We start from the raw sequence: 19084 nt of genomic DNA, 5'->3' as shown, positions 1-19084 counted from the left end.
TGTGTGCATGCATGTGCATGTGTGCATGTGTGTGAGTACACGTGTGCATGTGCATGTGTGCATGTTTGTGTTTTGTGTGCATGCGTGCATGCATGTGTGCATGTGTGTGCGTGTGTGCACGTGTGTGTGCCTCTGTGTTTATGTGTGTGCTTGTGTGCATGTGTACATGTATGTGCGTGCATGTGTGTGTGCATGTGCGTGTGCATGTTTGTGTGTTTGTGTGTGTGTATCTGAGAGCATGAAGACAAGGATGTCTGATGCATGGTAATGTCTTCTATATTTGGTAGGGAAGCTGCATCCAAAAAACTTCAGCTCATCAATATGACTGCCCAAACAAGAATTGACAATGGCAGCACTAGCGGATGTGATATCATGGAAGGGGGGATCTCACGAGTCCCTGACTTAAATGAAGAGATACACGCAATAATTAGCTACTAAGAAAGGAAGAATCGGTCTTCTCCTGGGACGTGGTCCTCAAGGTGTATGTAATCCCAAGTAATTAGGAATTAACACATATAAGCACCACTAAATGAACTGAGAAAGTTGTATTGATGCTTAGACTTATAGTGGTGTTTTATATGTGACAAGAATAAAGAAGAGTCATGAATTTAAGAGAGAATGAAGAGAGGCCTGGTAAGGGTAAGGGTGGGAGGAGGGGAGTGGAAATGATGTCAATATAGTATGTCATTCTTGAAAATACATAAAATTAATGTAAAAAAGAAATAATTTAAAATCTAATAAATATACCTCACAAAATTAACAGACACATGGGAAATTATCATGTTAATATATTCATCAAATAAACTTGACACATTTCAACATCCATTCTACTCAAAAGATTCTCAGCAATTAATAACACTAAGGGTTCTGTTAATCTGATAGAGAACAAATAAAAATAAACAAAAAACTATCATAATTTATGAAATGGTGACTGTCTGATTGGTTCTCTTTAATACTGAATGGCTACAGGGAAAGAAGGCTGAGTATTTACTGTTATTCTAAATTTCATTCTGAACGTGGAAGTCACATCAACAATTCAGAAATAATGAATATCTATCTTTGAGAGAAAATTATTTCTATTGTCTGACAACAATAGATATAAATACATCCTGATTATTTTGTCAAACAGCTATTCCATATGAGTATAGCAAGACTGCAGTACAGTCAATCTATAAAATCAATAATGTTTACCTAAATATGCAGAATTGGTATTTTAACAGCTAAAAAGTGCTATAAAAAGTAAACACTTTAACAAATAGAGAGATTCCTGGTGTTCCTGGTGTTCATAGGTGGGAAAGCTCAATATTCACATTTTTAAATCCTAAGCAAACCATAGTTATTTAAATATCCATGAAAATTGTGAACACCAAAAATTGCCTAAAATATATAAAGGAAGGTAGAAAAATTAAAGAATCCAAGACTACATTTAATGGCCAAGTTTAGGGGATCATTCCCCATGGTTTTAAGAATTATTCCATACCTTTGCTACACAGGATTGCAGCAATGGATTAATGGAGGGATGAAATAAATAGAATAGAAGTTCAGAAATATCAAATACCAAATACAGATGCCTGATTTTGAAAAAGGTACAATTATGTCAGCTTACTAAATAAAGGAAATCTTTGAGAAACAGTCCTGGAACTATTAGATATTTGCTTCCCAAGCAAAGATGCTAAGACATCATTGCACATATCACACAACAGTTACTTCATTGAGAATTATCAACTTATGTAGAAACAAAGGAAAGTTACCTTTGCAAACCTGATGTTAATCCAAGCATTCTTAGCTAAAAGTTAATCTATAAATGAAACTGATACACTCAATGACATTAGACATGTTTACCCTTTTATAGACACAGACAGAAAATAACCAGAAAAGCAACAGTAAGGAGAGTCTACCAGTCACACATATGATAAAATTATTTTGTGAATATATAACAGTATCAACACCCAACAACTGGGAAAACAATCCAATATGTTATGATAAATCTTTCAGCCAAAAGCCACCTGAGCCCCACCACCATGTGTGAGCTTTAGGCCAGCCCCCCACCTGAGTTAGGGCCCAAATGATTACACAGAAACTTGTATTAGGTACAATGCTGCTTGGCCAATGACTAGGATTCTCATTTGTTAGCTCAGTCTTAATTATCATAAACCTATATATTTTATAAGACTTATCTTATAGAGGAAGCCTTATTGGCGTTCCTCCTTGCCGGTGGATCACATTGTGCCACTGGAGCAGGAGAGGAGTGGAAAAAAGGGACGCTTCCTGTTTCTCCTTCTTTAAATATGAGTCTCCTTTCTATGTCACTTCCTGCCTGGATCACCACTTCTCTACTACATTTCCCAGAATCCTCTTTGACTCCTAGTCCCGACTAACTTGCTATCTCATTGGCCAAACAGTATTTTAACAATTAATAAAATAAAAATACACAGTACATTACCCATCACCAATAATAAGTAAAAAATTTATGAGATTGTGGAGTATTAAGTCAGGATTAATGAATCATAAGTATATGCCAAGAAGCTCACCCTCAGGAATAAAGAAATGTGGATTAAATACATCAGGTAATATAAAACATAGTCTATCATGACAAATGACACAATAGTCACATCCTAAATTAAGTTTCATAAAAGATTTAAGTTTCTGTTTTCACTACTCTCACCCAAATATTCATAGTGTCTTTTATTCATCATCAACAATTGTGGAAGACATGACTGTCATGATTATAGTGTGGAAGCCCCAGCCCATGTGTTTTAAAGAGTGAAGGATCCTCTTCTGATAACTCATGGTGCCACAGTGGAAAGTGCCAGGTATCACTAGTGTCTGATTCCCAGAACACTCTCACACATGCCTTTTCTTTGTGCATGTACGTGTATTCTAATCTCCTCTAACTGTAGTGTCACATGTCATACTGGGTTAGCACATGCCAGACGGATATCCTCTTTAACATTAATTGCCATTTCTGTAAAATCAGACTGCTTCACATTTACAGTAGGATGTCAGTGTTCATCTCACATGGCCAACTATGGCATATGTAAGTGGCACACGACAAAAGCATTTCGTGAGAAAATGTTTGGGAAATGCAGAATTTTCTGTTTAAGTCTTGGCAGTGGTCATGTGGTTATGCACTCCACTACCATGCAGAACTGTACAACAAAATTGTGGGTTCCATTGCCTATATATTATATACATCAACTGTGGTTCTTCATGGGAACTTTAAAACATTTAACAATGACACTACTCTATAACTAATAATAAAGTTAACAACAATGTTATATGAAAAGAAGAAAAGGACTTAGTATGGAGCTCAGTGGTGGAGTTCTTCCCTAGAACAAGGAGAGCTTGCCACTTAATCTCACGTATTGATAAAAACAAAAGCACATATTGGGGCCTAGAGTGCGGGCTTGGCAGTTACAAGCATGGACTTCTCTGCCAGGTAACAGGGTTTGAATAAAAATTTGTAGATGGATGTGGGAGCTGGATGAGAGGATCAAATTAGGAAGGGCAGGGAAGATGGGGAATACAGGAAAGATAAGATAAGGGTATAAGAAAGGGAATACAGGAAAGACAGCTAAATGTAAGGGCTAGTTAAAGGATAGTATGGAAACCTAGCATATCTGAAGCTTCTTAAAATATACACAATATGAAGGTGATGAAAATAAAATCCCCAAATAATGGGGGAGACAGAGTTTCAGTTGGCCATCTCTTGTCACCAAATAAAGCTTCCAGTGCCAGGATTGGTCTATATCTAATTTAGTTTTGGACAAAGGGATGAAAGGGTAAACCCACAAACAATCCAGGCTGTTGCCTAGACAATAGGTTGTTTTACACACTGATAGCAAGATCTGATTGATGAAGATAACACTTATACAACTCATTGAACATGGACAAGTTAAGCTGCTGTCTACATAGAGCTTTCACCCCTACATGCTAGCGGTTTTGGTACAGGATGATACTGTGCAAACTTCCAAAGGAGAAATGTAAATATCAACACAAATGATGACTTTCCTGCAAGATATACTAGTGCAACGATGGCACCAATCTGGAGGCATAAGTAACCAATGCATGCCTTGACATAAGGCCCACTGCATGAGATGGAACTGCTAACCGACAATGTTTGGGTGACCAAGAATGTGAGGTTAGATAGTCCAAGGAATTAGGGTAAAACCAAATACTATTGAACTAAAGACAAAAAAAAACAATAAAATGATTCCTAATGATATTTGCAGATGCTCACACGATGGGGGATGCTGTTTTGTAAGCTGTGAATATTATGTTTCTTTTATTGGTTGATGAATAAAGCTGTTTCAGCCAATGGGCCAGCAGGATTTAGCCAGGCAGGAAATCTAAACAGGGGTAGAGAAAGGTAGTAGGTAAAGTTGAAGAGATGCCATGTAGCTGCCGAGGAAGCAAGATGTCTGGGCATCACCAGTAACACAAGAATACGTGGAGATACATAGATTAATAGAAACATGTTAATAATTAAAAGATCTAGCCAATAAGAAGCCTGAGCAATATGCCCAATAGTTTATAATTAATAGAAGCCTCTGTTTATTTGAAACAAAAGGACTGTGGGACCAGGTGGGACAAAAACTTCTGTCTACATTCAGTCATTTGCTCATCCTTATCAGAGAAGTTTCCTCTTGCAGCAAATGCAGACAATGTGCAGAGAGTGAGAGTCTTTGGAACACTCAGTCCTAAAAGTGATGTCTTCATCAAATCCTTCTCCTTAGGGCTCAGGGGAAGAGAAGGCACGAAAAGTGTAAGAGCCAGACTGGATAAAGGACAGCAAGAAATCAACAGGAGAACACAAATAACTCACAGAGACTGATGCAACACACAGAGGGCCTGCATGGGTCTGAACCAGAGGCTGTCCTAGGGGAGAAAGTAGACACATGCTCACACCCCTAACCAGAAGCCATCTCCAATTGATAACCTCTTACAAATGAAAAGTTAGTTTTCTCCAGCGGAGTCTCACTAAGGAAACAAACTGCTCTCCAACACAGGCTGCAAGCCCAGAAGGGGTTGGCCAACAGACTGTGAACTTACCTCTATCTTTGGCAGCTTCTTGTTTTGTAATTTCAGGTGATGGATTTTCCATTTTTTGTTATCTTAATTTTATTTTATTTATACAAATTTTTCTTCTCTCTGTTTACCATATAGGTTCCTTGAGTACATATCCTGGCTTCCAGTCTAGTGGTTCTATGGAATTTCTGATTGTGTGAATGAGTTGGTTTCCGTATCCATATCTGTTTCTTGTGCTTTGCTTGTGCTCTTTTCATTCTGTTTAGTTTGTCCTAATCTGATGTGTTGGCTCTTGTTTTAACTTATTTTAATTCATTTTATTATTATTCCTTAGAAGCCTGATTGTATTCTAATGAGAGACTAAAAGGGGTGGAGCTGGACTGGTGGTGGGCTGATTAAGAAATGGGAGGCAGAGGGGAGAGAGAGAGAGAGAGAGAGAGAGAGAGAGAGAGAGAGAGAGAGAGAGAATCATCAGGATATATGGATATATTAAGTGAGAAAAGTATATGTTTCATAAAAGGAAAAGATAAAAATTATTTAAAAATAAAGTTAATTCCTAGTGTTGTACCCTATTCAGCCATTTATAGTTTCTAATTCATCAAGACAGAGAATGAGAGACCAGCCTGGTATACAAGAGCTAGTTCCAGGACAGCCTCCAAAGCCACAGAGAAAAACCAAAAAAAAAAAAAAAAAACAGAGAATGATAAACTTATTTCTGAAAAGCAGGTGCATGCATGTGTGGCACTACATGAGGACCCAGGAATGTGACAAGAAATGGGAAGTAACTCTTCAGTCACAGCCCACCTGTTTTCTCTCATTTATCACAACAGCCCGTTCACAGCATGCTAGGTTTTCAGGATTTAGTCCCATAATGGTACACAATTTATTTGCTGCCAGGAATCCTTCTGTTGTAACTTTTTCTGTGTCCTGGAAAGATACTGATCAGTAAGAGATGAATAAAGGAAGACAGCCTGAAAAAGCAATGATTCCAGTCTTGGTGCAGAGATCAAAGTCTGGGAACAAATGCCATCCAGTGAAGATCTGCAGAAATTCTTTGGGTGTGTACATGTATGTGCATGTGTGTATAAACGTATCCAAATGCTGATATGCTCAGTCCTAGGGTCACTCACACAGGCGAGGGGATAAGACTCTGCAGTGGAGACTTTTTCATTATTGCTGTGTATAGTTAATCAGGAAAAATAGCTTGAAAGGAGACACCTGTATTTTCACTGTCATTCATTTTGTACTAGTAAGCAACTGTTAAATCTTAATGTTATTTTCAACCATTAATAGCCAAAGATAAAAGAATACTTGAGGAAACGTGAATCGTGATCTATGTTTAAAACAACAAAGTTTCCAAATATCAAAAGTACCCATAGCCCTTGAACTAACAGAGATCCATCTGCCTGTCTCCCGAGTCCTGGGATTAAAGGTGTGGCCACCACTGCCTGCCTCTATGGCTGTGGCTACCTTTGCATTTTGATCTCCAGTTGCTTTATTAGATCAAAAATAATATACCACCACATTTATTTATTTATTTATTTATTTATTTATTGGAAAGTTCTCACAATGTGACCCTGGCCTGGAACTAATAGACAAGGCTGGCCTCAAACTCACACAAATCTACCTGTCTCTCCCTCCCAGGCACTGTAACTAAAGGCCAGAATCTCAATGCCAGCACTCTTATTATTTTTGTTTTTAAATCGTGGTTGTTTTGCTATACAGAAGTTCTACAAGTAGGCTTGGTTTGTGGCTATTGACAACTTGAAGTGTGACTACCAAGATGAATAAGTTGAAATTTTAATTTAACTTAAAACTAAAGCAATATATTGGCAAATAAATAACTCATTCTGCTTTATCATGTAAGAACTACTATTTTGCTTTGTTGCAAGTCTAATTTCTCATATTATTCCGAAATACATGATCAGTGTAGTCAGTATCAATGAGTTGATTCAGCTGGATATTTTTCTATGTACTTATGTTGTATTACAATATGTTTATTTGACTATTGTGCTGGTTAGGTTTGCTCAACTTCACAGAAGCAAACATCATTTGAAGAGCATCCATCATACTAGCCTGAAGGCAGCCTCTGGGAGCATACTTTAATTAATGATCACTATGGGAGCCTATTGTAAGTGAAGGCACCTCTGGGCAGGCAGTTCTGACTTGTCCAAAAAAAATCAAGCTGAGTAGGTCCTGGGGAGCAAGTCAGTAAGCAGCACTCCTCCATGGCCTCTGCTCCAATTCCTACATCCAGGTTCCCAACCTGAATTCCCTCACCAAGGGGTAAGACAAAATAAACATTCCTTCCCCAAAACAAACAAACAAACAAACAAACAAAAAACAGCCATAGCAAGAGATAATGAATTCCCCATGTGCCCGTTATAAAACAAGCAACCATCTCAGAGCCCAACAGCAGACAATAAAAAGTAAGAGCTGTCTATCCCTAGTATTTGTTCACTTCTCAGAAAGATGAAACTGTTTTGTCCCAAACACCATCCCCAAGATTACCCTTGTCTTGCTATCTTGATGGAATACATTCTTCCTTTGCCAAGCATTTCCCTTACGATTCCTTACCAGAGCATGTATTCAAAGAGCCTCAACAAATTGATCTTCTCAAAGATAGTCTCTACTTCTCTTGCCAAAAGCAGTAATGAATATGACTCAGTGTCCAAGAGTTATATTTCAGAGACTGTTGCTAGAATCCATTTATGATTACTTATATGTGACATTTCCACAGAGTAACTTAATATGTCTCTCACATTTCACACTGAGATATTTGGGTCCAAAAGTCTGCTCAGGTCATAAAAATAAAGTAAGTTCTTAATTCAATTCTTAACTTTATTGATATGATAAATTGCTTCAGCTTGTGGAGACCAAGTTTAGGCTTAACATCAAAGATAAGTCATAGTAATTGACTTATGGAATATTCATATCTGATAAATAAATTATTAATAAGGAAACATTGGCTTTAATACTCCTTACAGAATATTTGGTAACAAAGAGACATGTATTACATAGGTAACACTGTTATGATGGTTATATGGAATATACATATACTTGATTTTTCTTTGATAATTCAAAATAGGGATGTGAGTTGAAGTTTCAGCAAACACTTGTCATAAATATTAAATAAAACATTATATCTGTAAGATTATATTCATGTCCAAAAGAATCAAATCAGATGAAGATTACTTTTATAAAACTGAGCTATAATGGAGATTTTCTTATTCTTCATGTATCCAACATTATGTCCTGGGAAAAGTGAAGACATCCATGATTCCAAAAGATTCCTATGTTGCTTCACCAAAATGATTAAGTATTGCTCACTGTGTACTTCATGAGTTGATCCAGTTCTATCCTCAGTCTTGGAGCGAATGTCTTGGGCCTTGGCACTTTGGGTGCAGGAGACAACTGATGGAAGCAAATCCTTACAACAAAAGCCACTTGTGCAACACCTGTCATGCAAAATAGGCATGAGTGTCTTTCTGGGGACAGCACCCCCATGATGACCAGCTATTTGAACTAAGTTCTGCAAATACATTTTGCTCTTGTCTGCAACACCTCTTTTGCAACACCCACCTCTGCCCCCTTTCTTCTCCACAAACACTGTGCTTAAGCCTTCAGAGAACAGATGTGCACACACACGTTCCAACACACATGTGGGTATAATCCTACAATAATTAACTTCTCCCTGTCTGGTTTTCTGTCCCCCACAATTCTTCCAGATGTCTTTACAATGCTGTATTTAGTTCCTCTCATGTATCTCTGTTTCACCCCCCCCCCCCCGCCCTTCTCATTTTTTACTGAACCTGTATTCCTTCGCTGGCTCATGAACATTTAATAGTGAAATTCAAAGAACAGCTTTTATCCACTGGATCAAACATTTGACTATTGAACACTCCCTCTTGGTTTTTTGAATTATCTCTGTCATAGGCATGGGGGTGTAGGCCTGTAATCTGAGAACATGGAAGGTAGAGTCAGGGAGATTGGGAATTCTAGGCCTTTCATATCTGCACGTCAGACTGAAGGACAATCTGGGCTACATGAAACTCTGTCTCAATTAACTAAAATCTAAGGCGCTCGTTGGGTAAAGGTACTTGCTGCACACTCAGAAGAAACTGACTTTGAGTTTCCAGCAACCACCATAAAATGCTGGGCGTGTCTGTGCAGCCCTGTAACTGTGGTGCTCCAGGCTGAGGGACATGGGCATCACTGAGGCTTGCTGACCACAGCAGAACTCCAGGCTCAGTGAGTGGCTGCTTCTCTAGGAATTGAAGTGAACATGCATGCACATATACATGCATGTATATACCACACACACTTACATACACACTATAGGTAAAGTAAAAGTAATCTTAAAGGAAAACAGTCAATATTGAAATACAGAAAAGACTTTTTGCATATATATTCAGGATATTGATTTTACTTTGAATTTCTTCTTATTTGAGCACAGCTTCTTACTCTACTTTCCATGGCTACTTATTTCCCAGTGATCTCCAATTTTCTTTCCTGTCTTTGTGTACCTCTTGTTTTGACTGTCCTTATCCATAGCACAACTTGTAAGATTATGTCCCCACTCTTAGCATTCCCATCTCAAATTCTTGCCATTGTTTCTGAGAGCACCACTAGACTCAGCAAGTTCTACTGGATGCTCTTTAGAAAAGCCCTGCTTCTGAAAGCAAATCATCCACCAGTTGTATTCAGACTCTGCTCTGTTAACCTACAGTTTTTCTGTTCCCCTGGGACAGCTTATTTAAAGCTGTGACTGTGTATCTCATCATTTGTCTTCTCCATTAGGTTAATGATAAGAGTTTGAGTCTCATTTTTTTGATCCAGTTTTCATTAATATTTAGGGGATGTGATGCTTTCAACATCCATCATGTTTAAGGTACACTTCATCGTCCTTAGCATTCTGTGAATAGGGGCAAGATTTTCTCTTTCCCCACAATTATTATTGTTCCTTTATCACACTAGCATTTATGGGGTTTCTCCTCTTTTTTGTTAAGTTTTGGCTTTCTTGTTTGTTTCGTTGGTTTATATGGGGAAATTTTTTAAAAACAATCTCCCTATGCAGCCCATGCTCACCCTAAACTCACTATATAGTCCAGGGTTGCCTTGAACTCATGTCCTCCTACCTTAACCTCCAAAGTTCAGGGATTTCAGACAACCACCTACCACCATGCTTAGCTGTTTTTTTTTTTTTTTTGAATGGACAAGATGTTTTAACACCTTGATACAAAATCATGGATTTGTGTTACCCATTATTCCCTAACTAAATATTTGTTATTAAAACTCATCACAAATATTTCTCTTTAAACAGTTACATAAAGCACATGTCACTCGTCCTTCTAACAACTATGGGTCTCCTCCATCTGTGGTTTATTTCATAGCAATGCTCCTTCTTTGGGTAGAATGCTAAAGTCTGTCAAGATAGAAACACCAAGGAACCAAATTATATCTGTTTTCTTTTTATTTCCTAGTTTGCAGAATCTTGTCTTATTTTGGATAATGATATGTATGTCTGGCTGAAATATTGATCTGCCTTGCTTCCCAGTCTCCAGAGAGGCTCACAAAATTAGACAGATATATGCTGGTAAGATATTACTCAATGTCTATTGGACATGGGTATGAATAAAAGAAAATCTAGGTGTCCTATGCCATTCACATCTGGATTTCTCCATACTCCTCCTTCTTTTTATCATAGAGGCATTATACATACAGGAACCCACCATTTGGTGAATACCAGAAAGGCAGACATAATGTTAAAGAGGGAAATGGAAGGAACTGAAACTGTCAATCTAGATCACTGTCTTATGAAAGCCAGTAGAGTTGGAAGCAGATTATAGGTCATAATTGAGTACAATTGCCGGTCAGAAAGAGAACTCATGGAAGACAACAAATGAATCCTATTCAGTTATATATCTTGACAGGATATTTTCGATTCAATGAATGAGTGAATAAATAGCAACAAGATACTCTATAAGCAAGTTTCCTCTCCTAAAATTAAGATGCTGAAGAAAAAAATATTAACATCTGTATATTAATAGACACATGACAGCAAAAAGTTATCCATAGCCTCAAAACCACCCATATTCTTATTTGGATAAAACAAATTTTACAACTAAGAAGAGAGAGTGATAAATTATCAGTTATAACAGTGAGATCAAGTCTACAATATCTGTTCCCTTCTATTATCACTCTAGTCTGAGAAAACCCACTAAGACTGTGGTTGCTTCATTCCAATTAGCACAGCTAAATTATTGCCTTGTCATTTATATTACAAACTACTCAAAGACAAGCACCAATCTTCCTTTTTAGATTTTGACTGTTGGAAAGACACATGTGGCCTTTTTCTTTCCTTCAAAGCAGTTATCACTTTCTCATTTCCAGTGAGAAGGAAATAGCTTGTCATCTGTCAGTGACTGAACCCCCTTAAATGTGCCATTGTAGACAGAATAACTCACAGATGATTAGGAAGAAATCCTTCAGATTGTTAGCCAACATGACCCACCTGATTCTTAGCCGGTCTTGTGTGCCTAACACTATTAAGATCTTACATTCAATCTCAAGAAGAGTAGGGATTGGAAAACAAATGCAAAAGATTAAGTGGGCAGAAATAGCCTATTAACACCTGCTATTTTAGTCTGTTTCTGTTTGCCAGTGTTTGGAGTTAGTGATATGTAAGTTCTCACAACACAGGATAAAATCAATCCTGTGGGTTTTTTTCTTCCTATCTCATATCTGAAATCATTAGAAGCCTTCAGTCTGTGAATGGCTTTCACAGTCTTCGGACAAAATCTACTATTTCAGTTATGTAGACTGTGAAAGCCATTCACAGAGTGAAGGCTTCTGATGATTTCAGATATAAGATAGGAAGAAAAAACCCACAGGCTGATTTTTGAAATAATCAAAAGCAAGGAAGGGCATTAAAGAAATGTTTTCTACTCTTTTAGTGTCCCATTGTTCTACCACAATGGCATCCACTGTACAGTGTCTTATTGAGTATAATTTAAGGAGAATTTACTTTCAAAAATAATATGTATTTTAAATAGTCAATAAAAGGTCCAAAAGGAATACTTCATACATGAAAGTACTTTAGTAAAGTGGTAACTGAAGAAAATAATTTGCATAGAATGGTGCCAAACATTAAGTAGACGAACTTCAGTGAGAAACTATGAAGGTCTGGTAAACACCTAAATTTAAAAAGAAAGGAAAAATGATAAAAGATGGAGAGGATTTGCTGATCATGACCAAGAGGGTTTGACAGGGGTAGTATGTGGAAGTGATGCACAGAGGAGGAAAGACTTTTGTTTCTAAGTAGCGATACATATACCTTAGGAGTACTGTGAAGATATGGAGCTATTTGACTTTAAAGCATTAAAGTAGGAGAGTGTCACTGTGTCTAACATATACTAGTTATGAAAATAATTTAAAAGAGCAGAGCAATGATCTTAAAGAACGATGGAAACATAACAGTTGAGTGAGAGAGGAATGCTCAAGACTTCCTGAGGGTGCTGAAGATCTCAATGGAACTTCTGCACATAGATTTTGTTTTAGACGACCCTCTATATGGAAAAATATAGAATAGATCTGAGGAAGGTTATGACATTATGTGAGGGACATCATTTTGAGTGATATGGGAAGATAAACTGCACTAGAGCAAGACAGTGACTATAGAGTCTTCTAAGTATTCTATGTCTTGGACAGATAGGAGGAGGAAGCAGATCAAGTAATTGCCTAGGAGGAAATGCAAAACTGGAACATTCTATTTATATTTGATTTAGCTGAGCATTGCCTTAACAGTTGTTCCTACAGTTCTCTGTATGGATTTTAATAATTCTTACATTGAAATACAGTTGTAAAGATCACATTATTGTTGACTCATGTAACCCAGGGAAACACATCTGTAAATCAAAAGAACTAAATACAGCAAACTTAAGTGTTTAATCTATTTGTTCTACTGTGTAATTAATGCCATAGTTGATGGAGTTTTGGAATGGAGAGATTTCCATAAAACATGTAAGGTGGGACAAGGGAGTATTCCAGAATAAGTGTAAGAAAGAAATGGATGAATAATGGAGTGGGGTGCTTATATCAGACACAGAGAATGGTTTTAGGAGGAGAATACTCTCTTGCCCCAAGCCTGAATGGAACACTGTAGGATTGGTTAAAAAGCTAACACTTATTAATAAGCAAATTATACCAATTTGATTGGGTGGATTTGATCATTTCAGCAACAAATCTGCTCATGCATAATTTAAGCCAATATAATCAGGGGTTGAGAAAGGGGAGGTGGCTTGAAACAGAATGCATGAGAGTGAGGTACAAACTGGGCAACCAACAAACTCTTTTAATTAGTGACTGTGCTATGTTTACTCTATGCATGTCTTAACTTGTTACATTTCATGTTTGCATACAACTGTAATATTCTTTACATATATTTTAATTATGTTATTCCATAAGACAATTCAAATAGAGAGAAACAAATATTATTATAAAGTAACATAAAAGCTTGTTTCTGAAGATTATGTGTCCAATTCTTGGCAATCATAACTATTGACTACAAAAGTGAACAAATCTGTGAGAAAGAACGTTCATTTTTTTCAGGAAAATCCAGTAAAAAAATGTGTTCTTACACTGACCCAGTAAGGATTCAGGATTACCCAGAATTTATTCAACTGACAAGATGTTGATGAATAAAAACTTTCTGAAAAATAGTATATATCTAAAAAAAAAAACATAAAATTTAAAGAGAATGCACATGAGCCTATGAATAACTTGTCTTCAGTTTACTGGTGTGTGGTATATCTGAGTGATAAAACAGCAACAGAAGCACACCGGTTCTGGTAGAGAGAGCTAAAGAGAAAGCAATATTTTATACTCACTCATGCCAAGGTCAGTTTTTATGAATGGTGGTCACATCAACATCACTTTTCATGAATGGAATCAATGCTGGTATAAGAGAATATTATTCCACAACAGATGAGAGATGTTGAGAAAAATAAATATTTAGCACATTGAGAGAATACTTTAAAAGTTTACACTCACATTTTAACAATTTTTGGATTAAATGCTCTTATATGACATAAAATATTCAGTAAATCTGAAAATAGATTGTGAAGTGAGGAGAGGGTTAATTTGAGGGATGTAGTAGCTAAAGTAGCATGCTTTCACCCTGGTGTCCCGAAGCTTTCTCTCCCCATCTTCACCTTAAGCCAGTGCATTTAAATAAACATAGTGGATTACTTGCAAATTAAGGATTGTGGATTCAGATCTCAAACCTAAGGCTCTGAGGATATAATTCAATTAAAATGATCAATAATTGTGAATTCTCCTCACAAGTGCCCTTAAGAGGAGAAGTTGTTTTCCACATCAAAGTGAATTATTTTAATGACCATCATTGGCACAGGAAAAAGCATCTATTAAGAACTAAGGAATATACTAACCTATTTCAAATTAAACACCAAAAGAGGCAAAACTCCATTCTGTTGATTATTTATACATGAATCCTAATGAGTTCTTTTAAAAAACATGAACAAAATGTGTAGGTCAGATTAACAGTTGAGCTAATTCAGTATTTTTGAAAGGTGCATATTTTATAAAATGGCGGTATTGTCTCTGCAATGTCATTGTAAAGGACTTCGTAATGTTCTGAATTTAACACAACGCTATACATGTCACCTCAAATTTAACAAACTGTTTGAATTAACCTCTTGGGTGGCAACTTCCATGTAATACCCTGGTCTATTTAATGGGACCCTGTCAGATGCCCTTCAAGAACATTCCCAACCTTTGACTTTTTCTCTTAACACTTCACTGCAAAGGGGCATTTATCTCTATGGCTCCATGTCCTCAGCTGATTTCTATCATCCAGGACCTGTCTAGATTCTCTTTTGCTGAGTGGGGACCACACATGACCAACCCCCAGAGTACTCCAGTGAGACTATGCTAACCCATGTAAGGTTTCCTGACGTCTGCAATGGTAGAGACCTCCCATATCTGTTCTAAAAATCAGTAACAATTCTGTTTAAAACTGTTGAATCTCACCTTTGCAGATCTATGAAAATTAGGGAGCATTTCATTATGGGGAAATTGCTGGACATCTCTAAGTTTGGGATATTTTCATGTGATTTATACTTTCCCCTTATCCCCAGCTCTGCAGTTACCTTAAAAATGAGCAGCCTTCAAGACTTGGAAAAAAACAAGTTTGCTGGTTACTGATTGGTGAAAGGGACAGGCACAGCAGGTATGGAATACCCCCAAGTCCCATCTAGAGTTCATATTGCTATTTGACCCACTTGTTCTTTGATGAACTCTTATTTTTAACTGATTTGATTAATTCCATGATGGCCTTTTTCCCCAAGTTATTTGCCAAAATAGTCTAGGATAGTGCTTTAATAATTCTTATGTTTAAATTGATGACAGTGTTTAGAGTAAGCATGAAATCTCCAGAAAAAAAATCCTTAAAGAAATTCTGGAGAGTGAGAAGTAACAACCTGTGGCTATGAAATTTCTAGCACATCCATATGTAACCAGAGGTCATGACTGCTGGGCTTGTACCTTTGCAAAATAACCTCAGAAGGCCCAGCTCACTCCAAGCTGGCTGCCCTTGAGTGTCGGAAGTTAAGGTCTACCAGGTCAAGAGGAGCCAACCTGGAGTCTGCCTGGCACTGTCAGAGGTCCTGATTGTGCCTAGCCAATGTGGGATAGAACATGTAGGTGATGGGAGGGTATTTAAGGTTGCCCCATTGTTAAATAAATGAGTCTCCTGTTTTTCCTTTCATCTGTGTCTATGTTGTTGACTCTTTGCCTTCTGAAGGAAGCCATTAGGACTCAGCAACACTTGATCTGTCACAGTAGGAAGTCCAAGACTCTTGTTCTAAAGACACTTCTGTGTGTTAAAAACACCTCTGAAACACACAGAGATGGCTTCTGAACAGAGGGAGAAGAGAGTTTTAGTCGTAACACATTTAAGGATCTGTCTGCCACACACATATTTTTGGATACAGAAAGATGATGACAATTTTGGAGCCTTCTCTGAGATTCCATGGGCAGTACCCTGTTTCTTGTGTTGTCCAAAAGTGGTTGCTGAAATCATAAGGATGAAAGCAATGAAGACTTCAGCAGCATGTTGACACTCCAGTAAAGGTAGTAGCTTTTGAATAAGTAACATTACAAATATTTACTTCTGTTTAGGAAACTATGTGAATCACTTAGATTATCATATTTATGGATATATGTACATATAATTGCAAAATCAAAGAAAATGAACAAGATGCTGCTTCATATAGTCACATTCCAGGGTTGATTGTGACAACATTTAGGTTCCCTTGAAACTCTATATCTTAGCTGGGTGGTGGTGGCGCATTCCTTTAATCCCAGCACTTGGGAGGCAGAGGCAGGCAGATCTCTGTGAGTTCGATACCAGCCTGGTCTATAAAGCTACACAGAGAAACTCTGTCTTGAAAAACAAAAACCTACTAACCAAACAAACAGACAAAAAAACCCTCTATACCTTGTTGGCAAAATATTTCTCTTGTTTATTCTGATCCCTTTTATTTCTAGTTCTTTCCCTGCCCGTTCATCAGAGCTGATATATTTGGAATTTTGCCCATGTCCTTTCTCTACACTATTTGCTTTCTCAAGTAAAGTGAAACTTTTTAGATGGCATTAGTCACCAAGTGCAAGCTTATGAAAGTCAAGTCTGTAAGCTATTTGGACCTTTTCCATACCCCTAATATTCAGCTTGTAAATTTGTTGTCACAACACCTCATGAGTGTAAAAAAATATCACTGGCTTTTGACAGTATCTAGAGGCCTCATGTGCATTCAGGTTGGCACTGCAAAATTTCTCTCAATATTTAAGTTGTTGATATAGGTTTATTTTTCACATTAAAATCATAATCATGTACTCTTATATACAAAAGACACAACTAAAGCTAGCCAGGACTTACTCCAAGGTGGGAAATTGCTATTAAGTGTTGAATAGAAAACTATTAAGCAATAGTCTTTTGGGAACATATCATTTTATTTCCTAGGTTACGAGGGAATAATCAGAGGTTATAATTATCAATTTGGAATAGTCCTGATACAAATGAGTTGAGGTAGCAAGCATAAATTAATTAGATGTTATAAAATTTAAGTTACCCATATTTAAACATTTTCATGCTAATTGTAGAAATTTTCTAATTTAAATTCATTTCCTCCAGTTTGTTTGCAACCTAATTAAGTGAATGCCCTGGACGGGCTGAATACATGCATAAGAACACACTGAGAATCCACCATGGATATGGTCAGACCAGGGTAACTGACACAATCCGTGTATAGACACTTATAATCTCAACCAGGGTTCATGTAAACAATCTAGCTAATTGTATCCCCAAGGAGCAGAGTTGCTAAATTCTGCATTAGTCACCTTTTATTGAAAACTAACAGAAAAAATTTCAAAGTGGAGCACCTTATCATTACCTATACTTATTAAGTAGTAAATTTTTATTTCCCACTAGCTCCCCACCCACAGTAATACTAATTAAGGAAAAGAAAGCAATGTGCTACATAGGTTAAAATAATATTTGAATAAAATTTCATTTACATAATTAACTAATAATTAACAGAATTATTTTTAACAACTTTATGTTTTAATAAGATACTTTACTTTCCCTCCTTTGAATAAGTTGTATATGAAAAGCAGTATTACTCTAAATACGATTGTATTGCTATTGTTGTTAGTAACATTAAAGCTATAACAACCTGTCAACAGATCTCATCAAAGTTTTCTTTGCATGGGTTTTAGGTGTTGGATTTCTTTGACTCTTCTGGGAGAGTTACTCAGCCTTTATCTATCTCCTATTAAAGGGACAGATATGGTACTCAGTTTAGGCTCTTTGGGCATTTGCTTATGATTAGAGATTATACATTATCTCCTGTCATCAATGTAGTGATATATCATTCTCATTACATAATGTCAAGAATATGTGTGCCATTAAGTCTTTTTACTGGTAATATTAATGCTGTATGGTGAGCTTCATTGATGAAATTGGGAGTAACCTGTGGGATTTGTAAAGCTTATCTGTGGGCAAAAATGTCATGGGGTTTCTAGAGACAATTAGGTACTGAAGTCACATTAGTGAGTGGCTTTAAAAGGCAGGAAGCAGGGGCCTATTTAGAAGGGATAGGTCATTGAGGGAATGTCTAAAGCATCTAGGCCGTTCTGTGGCATTCATACATTCACTTGTGCTTGTCCTTGTCTGCCATGAATAAAGAATCTCCTGTTGCCATAGTGTCCTGGTGAAGTTAGTGAGATGGAGGCAATTCACAACAAATCCATGTGAAACCGTGAGCACAAATAGGGTTTGGTCCCTTAAGCTGCTTCGTCGGGCATTTTATAACAGTAATATTAAAAGAGATGTACTCTGTAACTTGATGGCAGGTGCCTGCTTGTTTTCTAATGATAGTAAATGTAAATATTAAACAGCTCCCTGACAGTCTGACCTTTCATAGGTTTATTAGCTTCCGATTGCTGTGAAACACGTACCACCAACCAAGAAAGCTGAATCAACTCATGCTTACGACTTCCCTGTTCCCATGATTTAGGACTCCCGACAGTCATAATTTTCCACAGGCCAGAATGAAGATGCTAAATTATGTAAGAACCCACCTGGAGCTTTTCTGGGGAGGGATCTGCTGTCAAGCATACTGTCCTTGTTGGGAAGAATTGTTTCCTTGTAGCTAGACCATTGTGGACCTGTTTTCTTTTTGCCTTTGCATTCTCTCCTGCTGCCAGAGTTCCCCACCATCTGGCCCTTTCACAGGCTCGCCATACCATGGTGGCTGTCTGCTTCTTTAAGGGGAGCATGAAAAGTTCCCACCTCTTAGGGTCTTTCTTGTTTCCTAGCTTCTCTGGCATTGAGGATTGTAAGCTGCAACTTCTTTGCTCTAGATCTAAAATCCATATATGAGTGAGTACATACCATTTTTGTCTTTTCCTCTCCACATAGAGGGATACTCTCTTGACCTAGACACACAGTTGGGGGATATGACAGACTTTGAAGATC

The 19084-nt window shown here is 37.2% G+C and overlaps 1 long non-coding RNA gene across 6 annotated transcripts in view; it reads right to left on the bottom strand.

Annotated features, from left to right (window-relative positions):
* Positions 1 to 19084, bottom strand: part of LOC103161398 — a 641004-nt gene that overhangs the window by 58506 nt on the left and 563414 nt on the right. For 3 of the 6 annotated variants that reach the window (XR_004772310.1, XR_004772295.1, XR_004772302.1), the window contains one exon: positions 7856 to 8486. The exons of the other annotated variants lie outside the window; for them this stretch is intronic. This is a non-coding gene — a long non-coding RNA (glypican-5). Of the gene's footprint in view, positions 1 to 7855; positions 8487 to 19084 lie in introns of those variants that run through there. 6 annotated transcript variants of the gene reach the window in all.

The sequence above is a fragment of the Cricetulus griseus genome, assembly GCF_003668045.3.
Source record: "Cricetulus griseus strain 17A/GY chromosome 1 unlocalized genomic scaffold, alternate assembly CriGri-PICRH-1.0 chr1_1, whole genome shotgun sequence".
In the NCBI taxonomy this organism is placed as follows: domain Eukaryota; kingdom Metazoa; phylum Chordata; class Mammalia; order Rodentia; family Cricetidae; genus Cricetulus; species Cricetulus griseus.
Note: the sequence above shows the minus strand (reverse complement) of the source record. Positions and strands in the feature narration are given on the sequence as shown.